This window comes from Papio anubis, chromosome 12, assembly GCF_008728515.1.
Source record: "Papio anubis isolate 15944 chromosome 12, Panubis1.0, whole genome shotgun sequence".
NCBI lineage: Eukaryota > Metazoa > Chordata > Mammalia > Primates > Cercopithecidae > Papio > Papio anubis.
Genome location: NC_044987.1, coordinates 40,806,687 through 40,832,655, shown reverse-complemented (window position 1 = coordinate 40,832,655; position 25,969 = coordinate 40,806,687). Strand labels below are relative to the sequence as shown.

The window sequence follows — 25,969 nt, the reverse complement described above, 5'->3', positions numbered from 1 at the left end:
AGCTGCCTGGCTGTGTCTGTTATCAGCAGTGCCAATCAAAAGAGCCTGGTCATAGAATCTCAAAGTTGGACAGAGCGCTAGAAACCACTGCAACCACTCTTCCACCCAGACACAGTAACAGTACTACCTCATAAGGATGTCATGAGAATGAAATGGGTTAATAGTTGCTGAATACTTGCAATAGTGTCTGATGCATAATAAGACCTTCATGAGGTCAGTTAAGTAAACACTGTTTGCTGAGAACCTGCCAACTGTGGGCACTAGTCAAGGTGCTGTACCCACAGTCATATCACTTAACTCTCTCTCCAGCCCAGCTGTCCTGATCCTAAGGGCCAGGCATTTAGATGGGTATACCCCTAAAGTCCTATACAACTCAGGGCCCCTGAAAATACCCCCTCATCCAGCATTTTCCCTACATATGGAAACAAACACAATTGTTTGAAAAAAGTAAAAAGCCTTCTTTACACTGAGCTGAAATTTGCCTCCAGTGATTTCTTCTTGGACTACACAGAATAAGTTTCTTGCTCTTCCACTCCACAGGCCTACAAAATACTGGAGAACAGCTGTCAGGAGAGATAACAAACCCAAAACCTGGAAATCACTTGTCAAACCAGTTTTCTTCCTTTTAAGTGACAACTATGTGGGTTGGGTCAAAACTGGAAGAGAAGATCTGCTGCCAGGTCACGGTGCCCTTTGGTTTTTGCTTTCCAGATGCTCGGGGGCCATTCTGCAGGGAAGCAGACCTATGAGCAGGGACGGGCAATTGTTGCTATAGTGCAATGAAGCAAGTGGGGCTGGGGGAGAATCCTTGAGAAGATGGTTCCTGCCAGATTTCTTTCTGCCAGCGCCATAAACTTTAATTAAAGTGAGCCCTCAGGCTGCACCAGGGACCACAGGTGCTGTGATGTTGGTGTCCAATGGGGTCAACAGAGAGAACTGCTGACTGTGAGTGAGGCAGCAGCCAAGAAGCAAGCACCAGCCAACATGCAAAGAGAAAAGAGAAAACGAACCTGTGCTCCCTTCCAATAAGACAGTATTTACAAACCAGAGATCTGGAGACTGACAGGCGGGGTTCCAAACTCAGCTCTGACACTTCAATAAACCAGATGACCTGGGACAAGTTACTTAATGCTCCTACCTCTCCTCCTCCACACCTTTTCTTCCTCTGTATAAGGAGGATGATAATAATAATATCTACTCTGTGGAGTTGTTTTTAATGATTTACCAAAATGAACAAATGTCAGGTATATAGTTATTATTTGAAAATTTCCCATATACAATCCTTACAGAGACATTTGGAGCAGATGTTACTAATCCTACTCTCCTACTCTTTTTTTTTTTTTTTTTTTTTTTTTGAAATAGAGTCTTGCTTTGTTGCCCAGGCTGGAGTGCAGTAGTGTGATCACAGCTCACTGCAGCCTCAACCTCCTGGGCTCAAGCAATCCTCCCACCTCAGCCTCCCAAGTAGCTGCGGCTACAGGCACATGCCACCACATCTGGCTAATTTTTTGTAGAGACGAGGTTTCACTATGTTGCCCAGGCTGGTCTCAACTGGCCTCAAGCAATCCACCTGCCTTGGACCTCCCAAAGTGCTGGGATTACAGATGTGAGCCACAGAGCCCAGCCCTTTTTTCTTTTTTTTAAGAGTAAAGGTCTTACTATGTTGCCCAGGTTGAAGTGCAGTGGTGTGATCTTAGCTGACTGCAGCCTCTAACTCTGGACTCAAGCAATCCTCCTACCTCAGCCTCCCAAGGAGCTAGGACTACAGACATGCACCCCATGCCCAGGTAATTTTTAAATAATTTCTTGTACAGTGTCTCACTGTGTTGCCCAGGATAATCTTGAACTCCTGGCCTCAAGCAATCCTCCTGTCTTGTTGGCCTCCCAAAGTGCTGGGATTATAGGAGTGTCCCACTGCACCTGGCTCTAACCTCATTTTATAAATGAAGAAACTGAGGTTTAGAAAATTAACTAACTTGCCCAAGATCACCAAGTTATAGACTGAGGAATGAAAATTTGATGTATCTGAGGTCCTCTTTTCACCTACTCCAGTAACAAACAAGAAAGCTCACAGCCCAGGAAAATCAGCCCCACCTGGTACAGAGGTGAGGGTGTAGAAAAGACAGGAGAGATAAACAGGAAACAGCATAGCACTAGGGTGGAACCAGGACAGGCAATGAATAGGAGACCAGAACAAAGCATGATTAAGCAGGTCAGGGAGTGGGAGGTGGGAAGAAGGCGTCAAGTTCATTGGCCTAGTTGAAACCATCAAAAAAACTTAACTTGTAGAGTATGCTGTGCAGATAACCAGTAGCTTGTTCCAGGAAGAAAGCCCTCCAAGGCCTCCACCTTCCTAACTCCTTAATCCAGGCAGGGAAGTAGTGCACATCAATTCAGTCTCCATCTCCAAAATACCCACAACCCCCATCTATAGTACCTGCTGCCCAAGAGTCCTTTAATAAGGTAAAGAGCCTTTTATTCTGCTATCTGAGAAAACTGTAAAGGATCTGCTCAAAAAGCAGACACTCTGGGGAAAGCAACACATTGACTTTAAGACTATGCTCTTTTTTTAAAAATTTCAACTTTTATTTTAGATCCAAGGGGTACATGTTCAGGTCTGCACAGATATATTGCATGATGCTGGGGTTTAGGGTAAGAATGACTCTGTCACCCAGGTAGTGACCACAGTACCAAACAGGTGGTTTTTTCAGCCCACACCTCCCTCCCTCCCTGCTTTAGTAGGCCCAGTGTCTGTTGTTCCCATCTTTATGTCTATGTTCAATGTTTAGCTCCCACTTATAAGTGAGAACATGCTGTATTTGGTTTTCTTTTCTGCATTAATTCACTTAGGATTATGGCCTCCAGCTCCATCCATTTTTCTGAAAAGGACATGATTTTTTTTATGGCAATATAGTATTCTATGGTATATATGTACCATATTTTCTTTATCCAAGCCACTGTTGATGGGCACCTAGGTTGAGCCCATGTGTTTCCTATTGCGAATAGTGCTTCAATAAACATATGAGTGCCTGCATCTTTTTGGTAGGATGATTTATTTTCCTTTGGTTATATACCCAGCAATGGGATTGCTGGATCAAATGGTAGCTCTGTTTTAGGTTCTTTAAGTGGTGCTACTCATATACAGAAGAATGAAACTAGACTCCTACCTTTCACCATATACAAAAATTATCTCAAGATGGATTAAAGATTTAAATGTAAGACATAAAACTAGAAAAATCCTAAAAGAAAATCTAGGAAATACCCTTCTTAACATCAGCCTTGGCAAAGAATTTTTGGTGAAGTCCCCAAAAGCAATTGCAACAACAAAAATTGATATGTGGGATTTAATTAAACTAAAGAGCTTCTGCACAGAAAAAGGAACTATCAACTGAATAAACAGATAATTTACAGTATGGAAGAAAATATTTGCAAACTATGCATCTGACAAAGGTGTAACATCCAGAATTTATAAGGAACTTAAACCAATAAACAAGCAAAAAACAAATAACCCCATTTGGAAATGGGCAAAAGGCTGAGTGCAATGACTCATGCCTTTAATCCCAACACTTTGGGAGGCCAAGGCAGGAGAATCACTTGAGGCAAGAAGTTTGAGACCAACCTGGGCAACATAAGGAGACCCTGTCTCTACAAAACACTGGGGCATGGTGGCACACGCCTGTGGTCCCTGCTGCTCAGGAGGCTGAGGCGGGAAGATCAGTTAAGCTCAGGAGGTCAAGGCTGTAGTGAGTCATGCTTGCATCACTGCACTCCAGCCTGGGCAATGGAGTGAGACCTCTGCCTTGTGAGTTCAATCGATTCTCCTGCCTCAGCCTCCCAAGTAGCTGGCATTACAGGCATGTGCCACCACACCTGGCTAATTTTGTATTTTTATTTTATTTTATTTTTGAGATGGAGTCTCGTTCTGTCAGCCAGGCTGGAGTACAGTGGTGCGATCTCAGCTCACTGCAACCTCTACCTCCCGCGTTTAAGCAATTCTTCTACCTCAGCCTCCCGAGTAGCTGGGACTACAGGTGCATGCCACCACGCCCGGCTAATTTTTTTGTATTTTTTGTAGAGATGGGGTTTCACCATGTTAGCCAGGATGGTCTTGATCTCTTGACCTCCTGATCCACCCGCCTTGGCCTCCCAAAGTGCTGGGATTACAGGCATGAGCCACCACACCTGGCCCTAATTTTGTATTTTTAGTAGAGGCGGGGTTTCTCCATGTTGGTCAGGCTAGTCTAGTTGAACTCCCGACCTCAGGTGATCCGCCCACCTTGGCCTCCCAAAGTGCTGGGATTATAGGTGTGAGCCACCGTGCCCGGCCCTAAAACATTTTAATATTTTAAATATTTTCCCACTTTAATATGAGTCCATTTTACATAACTTAATCTTTGCTTGATTACTCAGTCATACTTTTCTGCACCATAACACAGAAATATGTTTAGGGGTTTTTGAAGCAGTTTATTCCGTGCATCAAAGACTCTGGATTGATAGGCATTGAGTTTGGATGTCTTCTAGATGTATTAGATTATGTCTTCTACTTCAGTATTAAATTATTAGCAATCACAGCTGCCACTGACAGCACAGGTTGCTTCTAATCACCAGCTGGCTAAGAAACCAGCCGTTCAGTCCAGTTAAAATTATGTCTAAAATAAGAGTAAATCCATTCTAAGTAAAAACTCATGAAGCTCTAGTATAAGAAAAGTACATGTGATGTGAGGCCATCTGTTTTATTTGCTTAGTACTTGATTTTGCCTCAGAGGCTTTTTGTTGATGGTATTTTTTGGTGGGGTAGGGTAGATTTTATTTTATTTTTTGGCTTTCTTCTAGGTTATCTACTTTGTTTCCGCTAGCTAAGGCTGCTACCTAAATGATTCCTAATTACTCTTTGATCTTAAGAGCTAGTCCCAAGACTCTTTGTGTCTTTTGTTGGGGCTCAGAAAACAGTACACCAAAATGAAGGTCTAGGAAACAGAAGTTTTTCTCTGACCTTTTGCCCTCTTGTCTCCAATTTTCCCCCAAGGGTAGCCATAGAAACTAAAACCCCTCTTCCCCAGGTCATCAAAACCAGAACCTCTTTTTCCCAAAGTCAGCCATAAACTAACTTTCTCCCCATCTCCCCACCTTTCTTTTTTTTGTTTGGTTTTTTTTGTTTGTTTGTTTTTGTTTTTTGTTTTTTTTTTTTTGAGATAGAGTCTTCTTCTGTTGCCCAGGCTGCAGTACAGTGGTGTAATCTTGGCTCACTGCAAACTCCGCCTCCCGGGTTCAAGCAATTCTTGTGCCTCAACCTCCTGAGTAGCTGGAACTACAGGCACGCGCCTCCATGCCTGGCTAATTTTTGTATTTTTAGTAGAAACAGAGTTTCACCATGTTGCCCAGGCTGGTCTTGAACTCCTGGCCTCAAGTGATCCTTCTGCCTTGGCCTCCCAAAGTGCTGGGATTACAGGCGTAAGCCACTGCACCCAGCCTCCCTCCATCTTTCTGTGTAAAAAGTGGCCACAAATAAATTATCTGACTACTTGGTTTGACTATAGGTGTAAGACCTCCATTCCAGAGAGGGTTCTGTCCTATACCCAGAAGGAAGGAATGCATGCTCAGAAAGGCCAAGAAGAATCTGGACACACAGGCCTTGCTGGGTTTCCCCCACTCACTGTATTAGCATTAGATCATACTCTTTCTGTCTAATCATATTTATACATGGCTATCCATAGTTTGCTGAACCTAAGCACAAAAATGGACAATTTGCCCTGTATCTTTGGGTCTTCATTCTGAACGCCCCTATGTATACATGTTGAATAAATTTGTATTTCTTATCTCCAACTAACCTGCCTTTTGCAAGTTGATTTTTCAGTGAAACTTCAGAGGGCAAGGGGAACTCCTGGCCCCTACACACCTTTGAGGGAGAATATTTGGCATTTTAAGAATTAGCTGAGTAGATTTAATTATAAGAATCTCTGCATTCAGAATTCCTGGATTCTAATACAAAATCTCCTAATTCAGTGTCTGAAACATGCTATATACTAGAAAAATATCAATTCATGTCCCCGAAGACTGTGCCCTTATCCCCATCTTCAGAACTTACATGACATCTTGGCCTATAACTTATGGCTTCCTCTTCTCCTTCCTTTGTTTAAAATAAAATGGCTTCACACACACACACAGACACACACACACACCCTCCTTAATTGAAGTCCCATTAGCTTTAAATGCATGAAACAGAAATAGGACTGAAGTTTACTTCTGAAAGGTTACTAAGGTAAAGAAAGTTGCAAGAACATTGAATGCTGAAAACTAAAACGTGCTTAAAAGACAGCACTTTAGAAGGATCAACCTACTGCATACATAGTCACTATGCTAATTACAAGCCCTTGTCAGCTCTAGTCACAAAACTGGCCCTCCCAGAACACTCACCTGGCTAAATTTTCACCTGGCTTGAGTTACTATTTGTATTGAAGAGTATAAAAATTGCATTTCTTTGAAAACATTCCATAAGTCAGACATTTCTTCTCCCCAGTTAGTTTCTTTTTTTTTTTTTTTTTTTGAGACAGAGTTTCGTTCTGTCGCCCAGGCTGGAGTGCAGTGGCCGGATCTCAGCTCACTGCAAGCTCCGCCTCCTGGGTTTATGCCATTCTCCTGCCTCAGCCTCCCGAGCAGCTGGGACTACAGGCGCCCGCCACCTCGCCCGGCTAGTTTTTGTATTTTTAGTAGAGACGGGGTTTCACTGTGTTAGCCAGGATGGTCTCGATCTCCTGACCTCGTGATCCGCCCATCTCGGCCTCCCAAAGTGCTGGGATTACAGGCTTGAGCCACCGCACCCGGCCTCCCCAGTTAGTTTCAATAAGCAAGGTTTGGCAGAGCAGCCCAGAGAAAGGAATTGAACCAAAGCAAAGCCAGGTATGCACTTTATTCATTTTCGTCTTTCATTTTACAAAGGAGAGGGATTCTAATCTTTGCATTTGCCTAATGTATTTTGACAGCATGTACTCCTAGCTGCTCTTACGAAGATGCTGAATCCCAGGATGATCCTCCACTGGAGCCATTATTCCCTTCCCCCTACACCTTTTAAGGATGGCATCCTCCACAGATAATTATACTTATATAGATAAGGCAGGCTATATTTTAAGAATTTCTGAGTTCAATCAGCATAATGGGTATACTGCAGGGGATATGCATTTTAAAGTGTTATTACCAGGTAAGTATTTCCCAAATCCCTAAGTCATAAGGATATAGATAGCAATTTATAAAGAGCATAGCAAAAAGTGCATTTCATAAAATGGATTGAACTTCATGAATTTCAATGTCGCAGGATATTCACTCTGCTGTCCCGCCATTACCAAACAAGATGCTTGTTATAAAAAAGAAATATGCATGACTGTTGAGGATGTTGCTTTATTAATGACTGTGTTCTGCACGCTGTGAAATACTTCACTGGAATGTTGTCACCTGCACTGAAAGATATACACAAACTTTCTTACTAAATTATCTTACTGAAGACATGCAGAATTTGCTAACTCCACAAATCCCCAAATAAAAAAGCCAGTTTAGCAAGCTCCCATGTCTTTAAATTTAAAGTGGGAATAAAAATATCAGAACCCTGACATCTATGGATGATCCTTTTCCAGTGAGTTGTAAGATATTTCTCTTTATTTAATTCCTCTAGTGCAGTTAAGTTTAACAAGCAAAAGCTGTGTAAAAAGCCAAGTGACTTATATTTTTAATCTGAGAATATACGATTGCCTTATGAAGTATTGTCAGAAGTAAAAATGCATGCTGCTTATTAGTCTGAAGACAATGGGCAGGAATTCTATAGAGGGGGCTGGGATTTCCTCTGCTGGGGGCTGGTGGAGGACAGTGTATGTATGAAAGGAATATACTTGCTTCCTTTCTGAGAGTAACCACTCCTCCTGAGCTCTTGGTTTTCACCTTTTCCAGGCTCTTTCAGGATTTAGTTCTTTTTTAATATATCATCAGTCTCCCTTTTTTCTACTGGCTCCTCCCTCTCAGCCTATAATTCTGCTCAAATCTGCCTCAGCTTGAAAATCTTTCATCCGTGAAAAAAAAAAAAAAGAAAAGAAAATCTTTCATCTGTTCTTTCACAATAGTATAAGGTCTATTCCTAAAATAAATCCCTATTCCATAGTATTCACAGTGGGTCTGCTTCCTTGATTGGACCCTGTCTGCTACACCTGCCCCCTCCCCCATCCCAAGTTCCTTCATCTTCAGCATTCAAACCCTTGCAGTAATGGCGTAACTGCTCCCTCTCCCATCAGTGCATCTTGACCAATGCTGCCAGCCTCATCGTTAGCATGATATTCAAAGGATGAAGGGTATCTACCCATTACCTGCAAAATAAAATCTGAAGCGTGGTCAGGATCCTGACTTTCCAGGTTTATCTTCCACATTCTTACATGAATATTTTCTGCCACATGGATCTAATCACTGTTACCTGATACTCCTTGTTCTTACCCACTCTACCCATTCCTTGACTTCACTTACCATCTTTCTCCTTCCCTGGTATACTTCTGATTCATTTATTCAAAGGCAATACATCCTGGAGATGCCAGTTCAAACCCCGCCTCCTCTGCAAAGACTTTTCTGTCTCAGCTAGAACTGATTGCTATGTTTAGGGAGCAGCTTCCTAAAGTAATTAGAGCCTTCCCTTGACATGTCTTTTCTATTATATGTGCCAAAATGCCGATTCTAAAAACACTTTTCCATTTGATACAAGATGAAACTATAATGCAGAATTTCAATTTTAGTAGACCTCAATCACCACTAAAAAGGAAACAAGCACTATTTAATGTTGAAATATATTTTCAAACCAAATACAATGTATTACTTATATGAAATGTTATAACCCTCTGTCTTATAAAATGAATTGAACTCTCCTTCCTTTTGATCAGTGCTGAAGATTCATCTAACACAGCCAGTGAGGTCAGCAGGGCCAGGGCCAGGACCAGGGCCAAGCATGTGTGTGGTCAGACTGGTAGAGATGGGAATGAAGAGACATCCTGCATGGTCATGATACCTACATGCAAAGGGATGGAGAAAATAAGTAAATGTATTGATGATGATTGGAGAGGGAAGACTAGAACAAACTTACAGTGATTGGTTTGAATTAGAGGTGTTGGTATGAACTCACATATTTGTAAATACAGAAATAGATGTGTATGTGTGTGCATGTGTGTGTGTGTTGCAGATTGGGCTCTCTAGAAGCAAATGCTGAGACGAAGTTTGGTGTGTAGGTATTATTAGGGATCCAAACATGTGGAAGGAAACAGATTGGGCAGAAGAACTTGAACTGCAATGCAGGCTCAAGAGAGCCTTGGCCAACCCCATTCTTGAGCATGTGTGACCTGTCAGAATTGTTCCTCATTGGGCCAAAATGACCAGCCTTTATAATCTTTCCTTAATCAGTATAAGATGTGGACTGCCCCGGGCAAGGTGTGACACTGGACAAGGCAATTCTTTGCAACAAGTCCTCTCTTAAAGGAGTCTCTGAGATATACATGATTGTGTCTACCACAATGTGTGTGTGTCTCTGTGTGTGTGTGTGTGTGTGTGTATACCTATATTTCCTAGCTCTGAGAAGGCCTAGAAGTAATGAAACTACAGAAGAATGAGCACATCTAACTGCCCAGATCTTGGTTGCTAAATATCATTCTCCACTCAAAGAAACCAAGGCTCCTTGGAAAATAGCTCATTCCAAGGCTGACACAGGGAAAGAAGATGATGACTGGAATATATTGTGCCGGAAAGTAAGGAATTGATCCAAGAGTGATGAGGACCTGTCAAAAGGACACCATCCCAAAGAGGCTCAACTTAGCCAAATCCACAATGTTTTGGCACCAAAACAAATAATTATAGTATATTATAACCCACTGAATAAAATAGAAATCCACGAGTCCATATTAATATAAATAAAGAAATTAGGAGAAGGGAAGTATCTACCTTACAGTAGAATGACAGCTAACAATATTAGAAGGGTTAGTGAAATTTTAAAAATCACTCTTTGGCAACCATAATCAAAATAATCGATCTAGGCCAGAATCACCAATGGATACTAAAACCAGTAGGTAAAAGTTTAAGGAGGATTGGGTATTTAAATAGTCTCAATGTAGTCTCTCCATAAAATGCCTATTAATTACTTATTAAATAAGGTATAAAATATTCTTTATCTTGACAGCAGAGACACCTGGCTAGACACCATCTTATCAAGTGATAAAAGTTAACACCTAAGTGAAATTCAAAAAAGAAAGAAAGAAAGTGAACATCTCTAGTAATGGGCAAGTCATCATCATATGCTCCTGAGACAAGGCACTGCAAAGAGCACAGTATCACTTCCGTGAAATTCCTGCCACAGAGGGCATACACTGAATATAAATGTGAAGAAACAGCAGACAAACCCAAACTGAAGGCCAGCTACAAAGTAGCTGTTCTGTACTTGTAAAACAAACAAACAAACAAAGCAAACATAGTCATGAAACACAAGGAAAGATCGAAGAATGAGGAACGGTCAGTGGTGCATTGGAGTCAGCTGGTACTGGCTCACCCCACTCTAGAAAACTGATGCTGTGCATCTCTTCCCAACTGTGCAGTTCAGTGCCACAAAGCTGGTAACCTGAAATCAGCCAGAATGGGAATATTTACACCATAATAATTGGCAGCCACTACAAATCAGACCTCCCTACCCCACCACGTAAGCAGTTTAGCAGCACACCACAGGAAGGATTCCCAACTAAAGAGACTAAAGACTCAGGACAGCAAATGCAACACGTGATCCTGGAACTATAAAGGGCATTATTGGGATTATCAGAGAAATCTGAAAGGGCTCTGAGGTAGTATTTACATGTATACCAATTAATACAATAATATCAATTACATGGTAGTATTGTATTAATGTTACTTTCCTGATTTTGATGACTACTCTGGTTATATAGGAGGGTGTCCTTGTGTTTAGGACATATACATTGATGTGTTAAGGAGTAAGAGGTATATCTGCAACTTATTCTCAAAGGTTTAAAAAAACTAGCTAGGTGCAGCGGTGCATACCTGTAGTCCCGGCTACTTGGGAGGCTGAGGCGAAAGGTTCCCTATAGCCCATGAGTTTGAGTCTAGCCTCAACATGGCAAGGTCCCTCTTTTTGTTTTAAGAGGCAGGGGCAACATAGCGAGGCCCCTGCCTCTTAAAACTAAAACAAAAACAAAAAAACCCTAAATGTATAAATACATTTAGAGAAAGCATGAAAGACAAAGGTGGTAAAATATAAATATCACATTAGGGAATGAGGGATTAGGAAAGAAATAAAGGGTATATGAGAGTTCATTTTACTATTAGTGCATCTTTTTTACTAATTTAAAATTATTTCAAAAAATTATTAAGGAATTATATTTCAATCAAATGCCAGTCTATGGCTCTCTTCCTTTCCTGCTGGAAGCTCAGCCTCTTTCTCATTCAACAAAGTTAGAGAAATGTCAAAGGAGGAAACAGTGACTTTAGGAAGTGCTCATTTGCAGTACTGTGTAACTAAATGCTATCTCTGCTGGGCTGTTGTCCCCCTCTTTACAAATACTTTGCCGTATACCATTCAGGACATAGGCATGGGCAAGGACTTCATGTCTAAAACACCAAAAGCAATGGCAACAAAAGCCAAAATTGACAAATGGGATCTAATTAAACTAAAGAGCTTCTGCACAGCAAAAGAAACTACCATCAGAGTGAAGAGGCAACCTACAGAATGGGAGAAAATTTTTACAATCTACCCATCTGACAAAGGGCTAATATCCAGAATCTACAAAGAACTCGAACAAATTTACAAGAAAAAAAATCAACCCCATCAAAAAGTGGGTGGAGGATATGAACAGACACTTCTCAAAAGAAGACATTTATGCAGCCAACAGACACATGAAAAAAACACTCATCATCACCGGCCATCAGAGAAATGCAAATCAAAACCACAATGAGATACCATCTCACACCAGTTAGAATGGCAATTATTAAAAAGTCAGGAAACAACAGGTGCTGGAGAGGATGTGGAGAAATAGGAATGCTTTTACACTGTTGGTGGGACTGTAAACTAGTTCTACCATTGTGGAAGACAGTGTGGCAATTCCTCAAGGATCTAGAACTAGAAATACTATTTGACCCAGCCATTCCATTACTGGATATATACCCAAAGGATTATAAATCATGCTGCTATAAAGACACATGCACTTGTATGTTTATTGCAGCACTATTCACAATAGCACAGACTTGGAACCAACCCAAATGTCCATCAATGACAGACTGGATTAAGAAAATGTGGCACATATATACCATGGAATACTATGCAGCCATAAAAAAGGATGAGTTCATGTCCTTTGTAGGGACATGGATGAAGATACAAACCATCATTCTGAGCAAACTATCACAAGGACAAAAAACCAAACACCGCATGTTCTCACTCATAGGTGGGAATTGAACAATGAGAACACTTGGACACAGGGTGGGGAACATCACAAACCAGGGCCTGTTGTGGGGTGGGAGGAGGAGGGAGGGATAGCATTAGGAGAAATACCTAATGTAAATAATGAGCTAATGGGTGCAGCACACCAACATGGCAGATGTATACATATGTAACAAACCTGCACGTTGTGCACATGTACCCTAGAACTTAAAGTATAATAAAAAAATTAAATAAATAAATAAATAAAAATACTTGCTGTTTCAGTTTGGTTTGGTCTGGTTTGGCTTAATAGATACTAAGATATGGTAGTGTAATATTCTGAACCCTCATTACTAGATATTAAATATTATTTCTTAAAATGCTAATAATCCACTAGTTTAAAAAATTAAAGGTTGAACCTCTAATAAATTATTAGACAATTCAATTTAATGAACAGAGATAAAAAGCAGAGCAGGAATTTTTCCAAAATTTTTCCTTCCTTCCTTCCTTCCTTCCTTCCTTCCTTCCTTCCTTCCTTCCTTCCTTCCTTCCCCTCTTCCTTCCTTCCTCCCTTCCAGTGGTGAATAAGCACTGTGTGTATGCTTAATCTTCTCAAGCAGATTCAGTACTCCTCGAGGCTCATACTTTGTTTCACTGCCAACGTACCTGCAGTATCGTTTTGCTAGCAAGTGTGATTAAGAAGAATGAGACAACAGAGTTTACTGCTAATGCTGAAAAACCAGTGAGCCCCTTGGGGACAATAATCTGAATTGTCACCATAGTTAATCACAGAGTCAGGATGGAACCAAGTCCTGACAAAGAGTCCAGTGATCTGATGGGAATAAAGGTCTTCTCCACCTCTCCCGTTGTTGCAAAGCAATTTATAGGAGAAAGTAGGAATGTGAAGGGCTTGCTGTGAACTCATTTAGCAACATTTTTCTCTTGGGCTCTCCAGGTTTGTCAAACGCTCTCAACCTGACATTTAAGAGGGCCCTGCTGTGCTTCTTTTTAGTGAAGACTAATAATGCCAATCAGGAGTTTCTATGCCTGTTTACTTGTAGTCAGATCAGTTCAGTTCCATCTATTCCTTAAATTCAAAAAGAGGCAAAGGAGAAAGTTCAGGTTGGTTACATAAATAATTAACAAGATCTGCTGCTCTGTAAGTGCATTTGCAAGGGAACCACCAGTCACCTAAGAGTGCCTGGGAGGAGCCACCGGAGGATGCGTGCCCCCTGATTCCAGCAGCTTTCTCCCAGCTTGTGAGCCTAAGCATGGACAACAAGTAGTTGTTGGGCTTGACCATCAAGAGTGGTCTTTCTGGCAAAAAAGCCTTGGGCTTGACCATCAAGAGTGGTCTTTCTGGCAAAAACACATAGAACTCACACTAACAAATTGTGTGTGTCCACTAATAACTCATAAATATAGATATTAAATCATACTATCACATTGGGGATTAGGGAAAAAAAAGAGAAAAATTTCAAATCAACTTAATTTTTTTCAATCTTTAGAACACACTTTTCTCTGCATTTTGGTAACTCCCTAGTGACATTGCAAATGAGGTGCTTTTGCAAATGGGCCTTCAAGATTTTAAGTATTGCTTAGGGAGCAGGAGGAAGCATTTGGGGCTGTTTCTGTTCCCCTCTCTCAGACCAAACCTCCCCTCAACCATATTAGTATGTTCAAATTAGCTAACAATTAAACATTTTGATTGAGGATAATTTATGGACAGTAAAACAATTAAAAATTTGAATTACTTTAATTATATTCAGTAAATACTATCGCAGGAGGGATAAATCAAGGCATATTGGTATTTATCCTCTAAAATATTGTTTTATATCTCAAAACTTCCCCTTTTCCCTAATGATTTATACACATTAACTAGCAATTTCTTGTAAATACAGTGTGCCTTAAATTACTGCTTTATGTAAGGCTGGGCACAGTGGCTCATGTCTGTAATCCCAGCACTGTGGGAGGCCAAGGTGGGTAGATCACCTAAGGTCAGGCGTTCAAGACCATCCTGGCCAACATGGTGAAACTCTGTCTCTACTAAAAATACAAAAAATTAGCAGGATGTGGTGGCGGGCACCTGTAGTCCCAGCTACTCAGAAGGCTTGAACCCCAGAGGCGGAGGTTGCAGTGAGCAGAGGTCACACCATTGCACTCCAGCCTGGGCAACAAGAACAAGACTCCATCTAAAAAAAAGAAAGTATTGCTTTATGTAAACGAAAAATATATTCCACAAAAAACTTTGGAATATAACCCTTCATGTAAACGAAAAATATATTCCAAGAAAAACTGTGGAATATAACCCTTTCAGCACACCCTACAGATTTAATTTTATATGTTCGATCAAGTGTGTTATACATATTATGAATAAGAATAACTTTTTAAAAATTCCTATGTTAAAATTATTCTTCTGTCACCTTTTTGTAGCTCGTCATGTTTAGCAACCATTTAAAGTACCCTTTAATTACATAATGCCAATCAAAATCTTGTCACGGTGGGCTGTGTGAGAGTCCTAGTCCTTAATCAGCATTGCATTGTTTCTAATTTCACTTCCAAAGTATATTCTCATCTGGAGTGACAGGATGTTAAAAGAAAAAAAATTCTTACATTTCACATCTCACACTTACAATCTAAACTGCACAGGACACAGTGGTAATCAGACTACATTGTTTCAATCCTAAATCTAACAGTAGTGGGACATGGGGCTCCTAATGGAAAGAATTAATCAGGGGCTTTTTTGGTATTCATGGAAGGGGGAGATAATCTTGCTGCAGAGTGACATCCTTTTGAGAGAGCTCAGCTTCTGGCTGTGAAACCCATTCCCATGCGATTTCTTTCTAACAAGCCAGAAAGCTACTTTAATCTTTAAACATGAAGGATCCTGCTTACAGTATCAAAGGTAGGCAAGTTCTCCTACTGAGGTTCAAAAGCAGATAATAATAAGAACCCAGTTGCTACTGTCAGGCTGATGTCAGGTTTGAAATCACTTTTCACTTGATTGAGCTATTTTGTCCTCAGAATCACTTTGTTCCTTTCGGCTGGATTTCCACCAGCCCCTAATTGTGAGCAGCACATCGATGCTTCCCCAGTGGCTTCTTGTCAGAAGTTAGAGCCTCTGCATAGTAGACACGTTATTTAATATCCAGACTCTGCGTAACCCCAGGGATGGCCAGGTAGTTCTTCTCCACGGTGCTCCAGGATCATTTGCCCTCTTGCCCCAGGGGCACACCACTTCCCAGCACGGCTCACGGCTCAGGGAGGAGGTCTACTCCAACCAGGCAGGTAACCAGGATGCCAGGCTTTTCTTTTCTTTTTTTTAAGGGGTGAATTCTTCCTTCCTCTGCCTTTTATTTTATTTACGTCCTCAACAAATTGGGTAATGCCCACCCACCTTGGGGATGGCAATCTCCTTTACTGAGTCCCCCAGTTCAAATGCGAATCTCCTCTGTAAACACACTCAAGACACTCCAGAATAATATTTAAACAGATATCTGGCACCTTGTGGCCTACTCAAGTTGACATATAAAATTAACCATCACAAGTTTACCCTTATCAACTTGGCACCCATACACATCTCCTTAAACCATACATAACTGCCACATAAAGACAATAACAAGGTCATAATTCCATCTAACATGATTAACCATCCAGCATTCTACCAGAAACACACCAACCCATTTCCCAGAAGAGAAGGTAAAGTCTTCATATGATATTTACTCTCTCATAGTATTTAAGATATCATCCCATAACTTAAATACTATGATGTAAAATTAATCAAGGTTGAACATTGGAGCCAGTTTTAAAAATTAACAATATTTAAACACTATGCTATAAAATCAATGCAGCTTATGTTACAGAATAAGGAAATGAGAAGAAAGAAAACAATGCTACACACACAGAAAATGGAGTCATAGCAAAATATGGAGGACATATTATGACAATCACAGTCTGTGTTTCTGTAACTGGTCATACGATCAAAGCTAGTATTTCTTCCATCACTTATTCTGTATTCCCTTTGCCTTCAGCAAGCACCTCATCTGGTCATGGCACTTACCCAGTGGTGACCCAAACCTTTATTCCTGAAAGGTCTGGGTCATTAGTGGTCCTGTTTGAATTAGATTGTAGTTTTCCACTGACCTTAATCACAGGGCATGGTAACACAAAGAGATGCCCTAAGGTATCTCGTGTATTCCGACATAGTTTTCCTTACTACCATTCAGGGTAGTCCAGTTTCTACTTGGTAGAACAATCACCCAGCCAGCACTGTAACTCATTTGTCTATTGAGTTAGAGGCATGAGAAGCCCAAATGGCTGAAGAGCAGTCTTAAACTTCCAGTTCAATTAAATCATGATTGTGTCTCTCAGTGGAAAACATTCCACCCTATGTAAGACCTCTAGGCCAGCAGAGCGTAAGTCATGGGAACAGGAAGCAAAAATTTTACTAGTGGGTCATTAGGGCTAATAGCGAATGGTGTCCCACCTATTTTGACCCCTCGATTCCTGGATCTGTGAATCCCAGTCATAAGAGAAATGCACCATATACTGGATGCTGATTCAGAGCATAGTCAGCCTTCTAGAAAACCTTGTCCCAGCCCTACAAGGTACTGCTATATAGCTGGTGCTACTACTGTCTTCAAAATGCCATTCCACTGCTCTATGTAGCCAGTTCATTCAGGATATTAGGGAACATGGTAAGACCAGTTAATTCCACGAGCATGGGCCCATGGCCACACTTTTGCTGTGAACTGAGTTCCTTGTAATGCTGTGTGGAATACTATGGTTGTAGATGAAGCATTCTCTAAGTCCACGGATGGTAGTTTTAGTAGAAGCATTGCACAAAGGGAAAGTGAATCTGTATCCAGAGTAAGCTCTATTTCAGTAAGGACAAAACACCATTCCTTCAACGATGGAGGTGGATCAATGTAATTAACCTGCCACTAGGCAACTGACTGATGACTCTAAGGAATGGTATCATATCAGGGGCTCAGTGTTGGTGTCTGTTGGCAGACTGGGCACTCAAAGGTAGCCTTGGCCAGGTCAGCCTTGGTGAGTAGAAGTCCACGTTGCTGAGACCATGCATAACCTCTATCCTTGTCACCATGGCTACTTCGTCCATGAGACAATTAGGTGATGATAGGGGTGGCTGGAGAAAGAGGCCTACTGGTATTCACAGAACAGGCTATCTTGTCCACTTTATTAAAATCCTTCTTTGCTAACCCTTTGGTGAGCACTCACATGGGGCACAAATATCTTCACCGTTTTTGCCCATTCAGTGTCTATCCACATACCTCATCTCCAAATTTCTTTGTCACCAATTTTCCAGTTATGTTCAACTCCCTGACCATCCAGCCAAATCATTGGCCACAGCCTATGAATTGGCATATAATTGAATATCTAGTCATTTTTCCTTCTAAGCAAAGTCAACCAGGGGGACTGCTCAAAGTTCTGTCCACTGGGAGGATTTCCCTTCACCACTGTCCTTCAAGATAGCCCAGAGATGAGCTGTAGTGCTGCAGCTGTCCACTTTTGGGCGGTACCTGCATATCATACAGAACCCTGTGTAAACCAGGCCTAAGTCTTCTCTTTCTCTGTCAGCTGATCGTAGGGAAGTTCCCACGAAGCCACAGATGCAGGCTGGAAAAGAGAAGGCAGATAGCAGAAGTAGGGACTATGGAAATTTGGCCTACTTCTTCATGTAACTTCCTTGTGCCTTCAGGGCCTGCTCAGGCCCAATCATGTGTATACCGTTTCCATCTGATGATGGAGTGTTGCTGTGCATATCCAACTTTGTGTGCTAGCGGCCCAGATAACAACCAGTTCATGATGGGCAGCTCAAGTTGCAAGGTAACTTGGTGACTCCTCAAGTACCAGTCTCTACTAAGGCCCAGTATCAGGCCAAGAGCTGTTTCTCAAAAAGAGATTAGTTATTTGTTGGTAATGGCAGGGCTTTGCTCTAAAATCCTAAACCAAGATTCACCTATAGGGACCTCCCAGAAGCTTTAAACAGCATCCCTATCTGCCACTGCCACTTAAACACCACTGGATCTGCTGGATCATATGACCCAAGTGACAGAGTAGCTTGCACAGCAGCCTGGACTTGTTGCAGAGACTTTTCTTGTTCTGGGCCTTACTCAAAACTAGCAGCTTTTTGAGTCAATGGATAAATGGGCTGGAGTATCATAATGAAATTGGAAAATGTTGCCTCCAAAACCCAAACAGGCCCACTAAGTATTATGCCTCTTTCTTGGCTATAAGCGCAGTAAGATGCAACTACTTATTGTTCACCTTAGAAGAAATATTCCAACATGCCCCATGTCACTGGATCCCTATCAATTTCACTAAGGTAGAAGGTCCTTGAATTGTAGTCATATTTATTTCCTTCCCTCTGATGCAAATGTCTTTCCACTAAGTCTAGTGTAGTTTCTACTTCTTGCTCACTATGTCAAATCAACATAATGTCATCAATATAACGAATCAGTGTAATATTTTGTGGAAGGGAAAGGCAATCAATATCCCCATGAACTAAATCATGACATAGAGTTGGAGAGTTTATATACACCGGACAATGAAGGTGTATTGCTGGCCCTGCCATCTGAAAGCAAACTGCCTTTATGGACTGGTATGAAAAAAAAGACATTTGCCAGATCAATTCTGTCACCTTACTAAATAATGCTGAAATAAATATTTCATACATAACTTTTATATTTAAAATGCAAATTATAAATATACATATTTACTTGTACTTGTGCAAATAATTACACAGGCCTGAGTGAAAGGGAATGTTCTACCTTTCTACCTTTTTTTCAGTGACAAATTTCTGATAAAATTCCTTTTTACCTAATGAATGACTTCAGTTTCAAGATATGCTAAATGCATTCAGTTTCCAGTAGCTCTGGGCACACATTGTATGCTAGAACTTGGTGAACTTGAGGACTGAAAGAGGTTCTTGGCCTGCTTGTCTGGGAAGTGCAGTGGTTCCTTGCAGACCTTTTGTCTTCACTATTTTCAAAATTTCTTCTGGGTTGTCTTCTTTAATGGTAACTAAATAGAATAATGCTTTTGGTGAAAGGAGAGCTGGAACCAGGGGGAAAATCCTGCACGTTACTTCCCGACCATTTCTGCCACCAGCCCAAGCTGTCTCTATTCCGTGACTTCCTACCTCTTCAGGTGGAGTCACTACATAGGGGGGATTAAACACCAGAAGATCAACTTTTTCCTTCAATCTCTAGCAAGCCTTTGACCAAATCTGTAATAATTGGTTGAATGTGGACTTTGTTACAGCGTGCTGTCTCTAGCGTACAAGCTGCTGCCTCAGGGTTGATATCAGTGCACATGTACAAAGCCTGAGGACCTATCACAGAGGCTAGGAATGCAGATACTACACCAGACCCCTGCTTCCAGGCGTATTTCCACTCCCGCCAGCTCAGCAGCCGCTACCTGGATAGCGTCCAGAAGCAGAAACACGTCCTCCACGGGCTCATACACGTCGCTGAAGGCACCGCCATCCACATGCCCGTGCAATGGCGTGGGGAAGCTCTGGGCTGCCATCTTCCTTCACTGCCAATGCCAGGCTTTTCTTTTTGCCCAAAAGGCCTAGCAAGATGCTGGGTTTTGTGAAGATTTTCAGTATTCAGTTATGCAATTTCAAGAACCATGCTGTAAAGAAGTCTCCCACCAAAAACAGAGTAGGGGAAATAGATAAAATAACTCTGACAGTGAAATTCTGTCAGATAAAAGCAAAGCTGAGATAAAGGAAAGCCAGATAAATACATCCCTCCACAGACCATTAGCATTTAGCAATTTATACACCTGCAACCCCAGATTTGAGTGAATGGACAGTCTGTAGTTTGGGGTATAACCCAAGGTTTGTGAAGTCCCCAAACTCCTACCATCAGTCTTAGGCTCACATTCTTTTTTTTTTTTTCCCACTAAAATATTTTTTGTGTTGGACTCAGTCAGTCAGTCTGAGGCTCTTTTGGAGGCCAGTCCTGGACCACAGTATATTCTCTACACTTCCTAACTTGAGGCAGGTCCTGGCATGACCGAGGATCTTCCTCTCTCCCCGCTTATACTTCACTGTTTGCATGGGTTTCCTATGGCTGCTATACCAAATTACAGCAAATTGATGGCTTAGAACAACAGAACTTCCTCTCTTACAGTTCTGAAGGCTGGAAAGAAGTTGCAGATCAAGGTGTTGGCAGGGCCAGGCTCCCTCCAGAGGCTCCAGGGGAGAACCTATTCCTTGCCGCTCCAGCCCTGGTGGCTGCTGGGCATTCCTTGACTTGTGGCTGCATGACTCTAGTCTCTGCCTCTGTGGCCACCTCGCCTTCTTATTTGTCAGTGTCACATCTCCCTCTGCTTCCCTCTTAAAAGGATACAGGTGACTGCAGTGAGTGCCCAGTTGGATAATCTAGGATAATCTCCCCATCTCAAGACCTGTAACTTAATTTCATCTGCAAAGTACTTTTGTGCCAGGTAAGGTGCCATGCAACGGCTCCAAGCATTAGGACATGGACATCTTTGGGGAGGGGGCACATGATTCAGCCTATCATACTGTTCCTGATTGCTAAGCCATGGCCTTTCTGTCACCTGAAGGTAGAGGCTAAGAGAAGAGAACCGAGGAGTATAACTCAGTTTGGCATCATAGGGCATTCCAGGCTCCTGGGGCCTTCCTTTATTTAAACTACCAAATATAAAACACAATACCAGTCAGGTTGAGAGCCTCCAGATAATCGAGTAAGTGATGGAAGGCCTTTCAAGCAACCTCAAAACTCCCTTTTGGAGGATTCACAAAAAGACCTGTGTTTGATTCAACATACCATGTAAATTAAATACCATGTAAACCAAAGAAGTCACAGGTAGAGTCTACACGTAAAGGTGCCAGGGAAACTGCACCACATCATTTTACCACCTTTTTAGTCACCCATTGCTATGAGCAAATAGTTAATCATGTAAGGCTTCAACAACCTCTCAGTGGGCCAGAACAGAAGTTGGTGGCATTTGAATGTTTCAATCTGGCCCATAAGTCTTTGTGGGTTTCCAGCATGACCTTAATCTAAAATACATTCTGACCTAAATCACCTGGCTTTGCTAGCCTGTGCCAACCAAATATACTGGATAATTATGCAGTATTGGACTTTGCACTAGTTGGGCATATGTATTTAGCTTATCTTATCAAAGACAGCAATCCAGCAATGCAACTTGGAAATGTAGAAAAACCAGACCTCAGCTGCAGCGCTGGATTTAATGGGCAATGCATAAGTAATGAGAAGAGCAATACATGAAAAATAAAAGCAAGGGACCAAGAAACCTTGCCAGTAAGCTAGTGAAACATTGAAAGCTTTCCTTATAAGCTTCAAAGCCTGCTTGCTCAGCTTGTGACCTAGGCCCACCCTGAGCTGCTCAGCAGTAAAGTCTACTCTGTATTCACTCTGAACACATTCATTTTGCAAAATGTCCAGTAATAATAATGTCCCTGAGCAGCTAATTGATTGAGAAATGCTTTAAGAGCTTTATGATGGAGGGAAGGCACAATTAATTATTATTAGATCATGCAACTTATTAACTTTAAGGGCAAACAAAACCTCAACTGCAAGTGTTTCTTCATATTTCCTGTCAGAAAATAGACTTGTCACACCACTGTTCTCTGCTATTAGCAATGTCATCACCTTACCAGGAATAGAATTTGCATATATTGTCACAATATAAAGTTTTCTCATAAATATAGTTGGGAGCAGCTAATTTAGGGAATGTTTCATCTAAAATATAATTTGGCCATCATGTCTAATAACTGGATTCAAATGTAAATGCTTTTTAAGTATCTTAAATATCACAGACTTAAAAGTAGAAGTCATGAATTTGACATTGTTAGAAACCCATCAAAGGTACTCCACATCTGTATAGAAAAAAAGGTTCAAAGCTATAAGATTACTTTAAAAAGAAATATTTAAATGGCACTTACAAAATAATCTTCCCTATATGAATTAATACTGATACTATACTGTTTTCTGGTCCTCAAGTATTTTCTCAGTGAGAAGTCTGATGTCTTTCTTTGGGAATCACCCGCCTATAGCTATAGGCTACCTACTACTCTGAAAAACCTCTTTAAAAAGGGGAAACCATAGATTGAAAAACATCCTTAAGAAATAAACCTAGAAATCAAGTTTTGGATCAAGTTTGGATCAATATCCAGACTTTGGTCTAGGGTATTCTCTCTGTTCCTCACTCCAGGCATCTGACCTCTCACCACTTAGTGATTAGTTATCCCACTAGTCATATAAAAACTTTACTGAAAGTGTTTTCATATATATATTCCATCTATTGGGAAACTATCTAGATTCTTTGCTTGAGAATGACAGATATCCAGCTCTGCCATGGTAAACTAGGTAATGTATTACCTTTGTATACCAAAGTATAATATATACTTTGCATAAAGTATATATTATGTGTACTTTGTATACTTTATATACATTATCTTCCTCCCCGTGACTTATATAGCCATGGAAAGAGAAAGGATGGAGCTAGCTTAGGGATATGTATATCTAGGGACTCAAATGCTTTGGGGACTTTGTCTGTCCAACTTGTCTCTGGTTTTTTCTGCATTCTGGCTTCATTCACTTTGTTACAAGTAGAATTTCTTCACATAGTAAGGTACACGGCACAGACCACTCTGGGCTTGCAGCCTCCTAGCTTAATGATCCTAAAGGAAAGAGAACTTCTGTCTTCCAGGTGTAGTTGAAAATTCCAGGGAAGGGCTCTTGGCTTACTTGAACTACATGATTATACATAGATAATCCCTAAGGACAGGGAAATGATATATTATTAATAATATAATATAACTGACCTAGCCTGAGTAATGCACCTATAATACTCCTATGATTAGTAGGGCAAGGGCTGTTTGTTAATAAATTAGTAAATTTATTAACAAATAATGATAAGGTGTATTAGTTCATTTGGGCTGCTAGAACAAAATACCTTACACCAGGTAATTTATAAACAACAGAAATGTATTCTTTACAGCTCTGGAGGCTGGGAATTCCAAGATCAAGGCACCAGCAGATTTGGTGCCTGGTGAAGGCTCACACTCTCCTTAAAAAATGGCACTTTCTCACTGTGACTGCACATGGTGAAAGGGGCAAATGGTTCCCTCAAGCCTCTTTTATAAGAGCACTAATCTCATTTTTGAGGGCAAAGTCTAAAGGCCCTACTGTTAATGTCATCACAATAGGGATTAGATTTCAACATGAATTTTGGAGGAACATGAACATTCAGACCATAGCAGATGGATAGCACAGTTACTAAGAAAAGTGAGGGGATAACCTCCGCCACTAAGGAAAGTGTTATGTCACCCCTCTTCACCCCAAGCCGGTATCTACTGCATTCTCTGTGCACACACAGGATGGTCACTTCAGGTAGACATCCCTAGTTTGCAGTGCAAAGGGCATGGTCTTTGATGTTAGATAGAACAGAGTTTGAATCATGCCTCTGACCCTAACTTGTTGCATTACCTTAGGCGGATTACTAAACCATTCTAACCCTTAGTTTTCTCATATTAAAAATGGGGATTATAATACCTGATATATAGCATATGGTGATTAAATTAAATAACATATGTAAAGGGGGCTATTTGTTGACTAAATGAGTGTCAGGCCAGGACCAGGCACTAGGAGTTAATGGTAATTCACACACACACACACACACAAACACACATCCCAAAAGACCCAGACATTATTCCTGCCCTCAAGGAACCTAATCTAAGGTTAGATTAGGAACTTCTGGCTTGGGACAGCAAGACCTTAGATAGTTGTGGACCCTCAAAACTTTCTTGTAATTTCAAATTCCATGTGATTCGTTTGGACCTTAGCCACACCCCTGGACTAGATCCTAGCCTTGGCTGCCCAGACTTTGGTCTAGGGTATTCTCTCTGCTCCTCACTCCAGGCATCTGACTCTCACCACTTAGTGAACAGTTACTATGCACCAAAGGTTACTATGATAATACTTTTTATACATTATCTTCCCCCCCACACCTGTAGAAGGTTGCTCCCATTTTAGAGATGAGAAAATGGAAGCTAAGAGAAATCACGTGATTTGACCAGTTAATGTAAGCAGCAGGAAGTGGAGTCAGAGTTCAAACCCAGATCTGTCTGATTCTAGAGCCCACACCCTCAAACACTCACAGCCTAGCCTCACAACCTCCAAACTTTCCCTATTTCAGCCTGGGGTGCCTGGCCACTCCTCTTGGCGATAGCTCACTTCCCAGGACCTGCTCTCTGCCCTCTGGGCTTACCGTTCCAGTCCTTTTTCACCTGACAAAACTCCCAGTCCTGGTCCCCATAGTACAACTCTGCTACCACCCATAATGCTGCATGAACTTAAGAAGCTGACAGTGTTTCCTGCCACCCAACATCACCTAACAGATGAGACTGAATTTTTCTAGTCTTCAAATCAGTTTTTTTAGTATAAAGGAGACTTCTTTGGGGATAGTCATTGAATAGCTCAAGCTTCTCTTTCCATCTGAGGAATGCATTTTTGTTTGGACAGAAAGGAAAACAACATCTTTTCTTACGGGCTGACTCTTGTCTGTCCCTCCTCTGAATTCATATGTTGAAGCTCTAACTCCCAGTGCCTCAGAATGTGATTGTGTTTAGAGATAAAGTCTTTGTAGCCGGGTGCTATGGCTCATGCCTGTCTGTAATCCCAGCACTTTAGGAGGCTGAGGCAGGTGGATCACTTGAGGTCAAGAGTTTGAGGCCAATGTGGCCCACATGGAGAAACCCTGTCTCTACTAAAAAAAATACAAAAAATTAGCCAGGCATGGTGGCAGAAGCCTGTAATCCCAGCTACTCGGGAGGCTGGGGCAGGAGAATTGCTTGAGCCCGGGAGGCAGAGGTTACAGTGAGCCGAGATCGCACCACTGCACTCCAGCCTGGGTGACAAAGCAAGCAAGACTCCACCAAAAAAAAAAAAAGATACAGTCTTTGCGGAAGTAACTAAATTAAAATGAAGCCATAGTGGTGGCTCCTGATCCAGTATGACTGGTGTCCTTATAAGAAGAAGATTCGGAGACCAAGCACAGTGGCTCAGACCTGTAATCCCAACACTTTGGGAGGCTGAGGCAGGTGGATTCCTTGAGCCTAGGAGTTTGAGGCCACCCCAGGCAACATAGCAAGACTCTGTATCTACAAAAAAAAAAAGTACAAAAATTAGCCAGGTGTGGTGGTACATGCCTGTAGTCCCAGCTACTCAGGAGGCTGAGGTGGGAACATTACCTGGGCCTGGGGAGGTCAAGGCTACAGTAAGCCATGATTGTGCCACTGCACTCCAACCTTTTTTGAGATAGAGTAAGACCCTGTCTCAAAAAAAATGAAAAAGAAGAAGAAGATTTGGAAACAGATCTGGACAGAAGGAAGATGATGTGAAGGCACAGGGAAAAGATGGCCATCTATGAGCAAACGAGAAAGGCCGGGAACAAATTCTTCTCTCATGACCCTCACAAGAAACCAACCCTGCTGACACCTTGATATATCTGAGACTT

At 41.5% G+C, this 25,969-nt stretch overlaps 1 protein-coding gene and 1 pseudogene across 1 annotated transcript in view; both read right to left on the bottom strand.

Annotated features, from left to right (window-relative positions):
- LOC110741266 overlaps positions 1 to 25,969 on the bottom strand; it is a 202,718-nt gene that overhangs the window by 131,288 nt on the left and 45,461 nt on the right. The window lies entirely within an intron of this gene.
- Positions 14,594 to 25,196, bottom strand: LOC108582011 (annotated as a pseudogene).